Source organism: Silene latifolia, chromosome 4, assembly GCF_048544455.1.
Source record: "Silene latifolia isolate original U9 population chromosome 4, ASM4854445v1, whole genome shotgun sequence".
Lineage (NCBI taxonomy): Eukaryota > Viridiplantae > Streptophyta > Magnoliopsida > Caryophyllales > Caryophyllaceae > Silene > Silene latifolia.
In genome coordinates this window covers 44499705-44503423 of record NC_133529.1, presented here as the reverse complement: position 1 = coordinate 44503423, position 3719 = coordinate 44499705, and the positions used below count along the sequence as shown (strand labels likewise).

Here is a 3719-nt window from a genome sequence, read left to right as displayed (position 1 = left end):
CCTCCTCCTTGGTTATGGTATCCCTCCCTTTGGCCGCCAAATTCCCGTCCTTGGTTGCCATAATTAGGGAACAAGTGATGTGGTTGAGCCCATGAAGGAAGAGGGCCTCTAGGATTGATGTACCCTTGTTGTGCCATGTTATAGTACGAGGGGTATTGGGCCAAGTAATTGTCAACCCATTCATCGTGAACTCCAAGGTCAACTCATTGAATGAGTGTCATCAATTCACCCATTGATGGGGCTCTTGGATCTTGGGAGGTGAATTCTACATGTGTGGTGGGGTAGGTTGGTATGGCCACATAAGATGGTTGTTGGTGTGGCGCGTCACCTCATTACGGCATTTGAGGAGGTCGATAGGGTACTTCTTCCCGCGGTGGTGGGTGGTCATAGATCTCAATAGGTAGAAGGTAACTTGGCCTTTGTGAGTATCGGCTTAAACGGGGCTCGTGGGTGGTATATCCCACCCCATGAGCACAAGTGGTGAACATCCCCTAGTGTACTGATGCGTGTCATTTATATGATGTTTTACACCTCATTTTACACGCATTTCAGAGCTCATTTATGTAGTTTATGCTACTATTCTCCCTATTTCCGTCTACTTTCGTGTTTTTGTACTTTATTGCAGAAATGTGAAGAATCCGGCGGAAATCAAGCTAAATCCGTCCCCGAGTACCTTGCATTGCATTCGACGTGAAATATTTACTCAAGGAACGAGCTTGGTGCGCATTTTGAGGCCCAAAAGACAAATCCACGAGAATTAGAAGTCAAGTATCAGCTAGAGCAGTCGATCGACTGACTCCTTTGGTCGATCGACCAAGGCACGAAGATCAGAAGCTACTGTTCAGCATAGGTTCGTCGATCGACTGAGCATCATGGTTGATCGACCAGACCGTGATTCAGCGTGAATTAAAAGATCGAGAAATTTAAATCCCATAGTAGTTAGGTTTTGGAAATAAGAACCATGTTGTATTCTATATAACGGATACTAGGTTTTGAGAACAATCATCAAGTTTCTCATCTAGTTTTTCATCAAGTTTTATGTTCAGTTTTTAGTTGAAGTTTTAGAATATCAAATAATTGGGATTCGGAATATTGTTTCGTATTCAATTTTCGTTCGTGCTTTTAATCTTTCCGTTACAATTCCTCTGCAATTTCGGTATTCCCCTATTCTTATTTTAGTTCATCCTTATTTCGTTGATAGTATAGAAATTGCTAGTTAGTTTCCCGAAGCCATAATTATCGTTTTATGCTAATCTTTTATTCCGTTAATTCAAGCATGAATTCAGTAGTTTTAATCCTTAATATTATCGTTGTTTCCATCAAAGTCATGAGTAGCTAAATTATTCGTGCTAGGATGTAGGGAATCTGTAGAATTAGGCGGCGTAGAATAGTAGACTGAAATCGCGTGTCAGTCGATCGACCGCCATACCTGGTCGATCGACTGGCCACGTGAGGTTTTCCTTCGTTTTAATTGATTTAAATTCTATATTTGACGAATCGAGTGCACACGACTAGTTGAATGTTTAGGATATGACTGACCCATTAGATCGAAAGATAGGGAAAGTTGTTAGATCACCAATTAAAATGACTAAACTATGCTGAGATCGAAAGATAGGTAAAGTTTAGGTTTTTAGTCACTTTTCAGGACGAAAGTCAGTATTAGTGATATTAGGGACCTGTAGCGAGATCGAAAGATGCTACTTGTGAGAATGGACCGAAAGGACTTCTTATTTTCCCGTCTCACGTGTTCGTTTTAGACCTACCTAGTATGCTACCGCCGAAACTATAGTGAACCGACCATCTTAGCACCCTTTTAATATCTGTTTTCATCTACTAGTTTAGTTTACTTTTCATTTATTTCCAATAGTTATAGACCAATCCAATCAAACCCTCACTCATTTGTTACTTAGGCTAAAATTAAGACAGCTATTAATTGCATCCGCCTCCCTGTGGTTCGACCCTGCTACCGCTATCTATAGTTGTAGTTGGAATTATAAATATTATTTTTGGTGCTTACAACGACAGGCATCAAATTTTGGCGCCGTTGCCGGGGAGGCAATTGTTCTAATTTTTAGTTGTTTTATTTTTAGTCTGTTTCTTAGTTTATGGGACATTTGTTCCTTAAACTATTCTCATATTTTTTTGTAGTTTCTTCTTATGCGCAGGTCAGAGGGTGGTGAACTACTACCGATCAATCCTGAGATTGAGAAGACTTTGCGTGAGTTGAGACGATCATCTAGGATATTGCCGACAGAGGAAGAGCTGAGTACTCTGTCTAGTTACTACGAGAACGCTTTATTTGAGGAGGATCCACATTCATCTCCAGTTTCTAATTCATCGGCTGAGACAGTCACTTCTCCAGACTTTCTAGAAATGGCTGAAGAAGCAACTATTGCCAGTCACTCTGAGCCGACAGCTGCGAATCTCTATAAGGGATTTGCATTACCAGAGACGGACAGAAAATTCGAGCCGAAGCCGTCTTATATCAACTTGGTTGAGAGAAACAAGTTTGGGGGAGCTGCGAATGAAGATGCAGCTAAGCACATGGAGATATTTATTGATTATTGTTGTTCCATACCCCCACCAACCGGTGTGACCCAAGACCAGGTGAAGGAGACCATGTTTATATTCTCTCTTCGTGATGCTGCAAGGGAGTGGTATAGAGACCTGGATCGAGCTGCTAATGAGATCACTGACTGGAATTCGTTGGCCTTGGAGTTTTAAAAGAAGTATTTTTCTGCCTCGAAGACCAATGCCATTAGAGCTCAGATCACGAGCTTTAAACAGGGGCCTGATGAGAACTTTCATGAAGCATGGGTCCGTTTCAAGAAGCTGGTGCGAACCATTCCGCATCATGGGTTTGAGAATTGGAGCCTATGTAATTAGTTTTACAATGGGCTCTATGACGATCAGAGGGCTATCTTGGATGCTGCAGCTAGTGGCAGATTCCAGGATTATATGGGAGAGACTAAGGGGTAGAAAATTATTGATGATTTGGCCAGCATAAAGCTGAGTATGGGAATTCCAGGGGAAATCAAAGGAGAAGTGCTGAATCTCCTTCTGTGGCTGCATTAGAAGCTCTCACGGCGAGGTTTGATAAGTACGAGTTGGGAGGAGCTTCAAAAGGAGGGATCTATCATGTGAATGCTGTTTCAGACGGTCCTTTCGTCTGAAAAAGATGTGGAGCTGAGGGACATGTTTCAGAAAATCGTCCTAGTCCATTTGAGTCTTGTGCTGCCTTTCAACATTACAGGCAGACAAACACTTACTATGAGCCGAATGTCCACCCAAACTTGAGGTGGAGTAGCCAAAATGTTCTGAATCCAACTCAACCTCCACAGCAGCAGCAGCAGAATTATGTGCCCCCTCATAAGCAACAACAGTTTCTAAAGCCTCCATATGTTCCTCAACAGCAGCAACAATCCCAAGGTTCCGATTTCACTGAATTGAAGAACTTGTTGCTGAAAGAGTCTCAAGATAGAGAGGCCGGAATGAAGATGCTAGAGAGCCAAATTGCTCAATTGGCTAGCAAGAATACAACTCGAGCTCCGGGACATTTACCGACACAAACTGATCAAAAAGAGACCCTTAATGCTATCACTTTGAGGAGTGGGTCCACCCTTGAGGGGCCTGTTATGGTTGAGGATGTCCCTGAAAAAAGTAAGGCGGAACCGAGTCAAAACAAAGCCGTGGTAAACAGTAGCAAGAAAAAGGCGTCT

General features: G+C 42.4%; 1 non-coding gene across 1 annotated transcript; it reads right to left on the bottom strand.

Moving 5' to 3' along the window:
* Window positions 1-2754: 2754 nt before the first annotated feature.
* LOC141654588 (small nucleolar RNA R71) lies at window positions 2755-2861 on the bottom strand. Its single transcript, XR_012548144.1, has one exon. It is a non-coding gene; the product is annotated as a small nucleolar RNA R71 (small nucleolar RNA).
* Window positions 2862-3719: the final 858 nt, after the last annotated feature.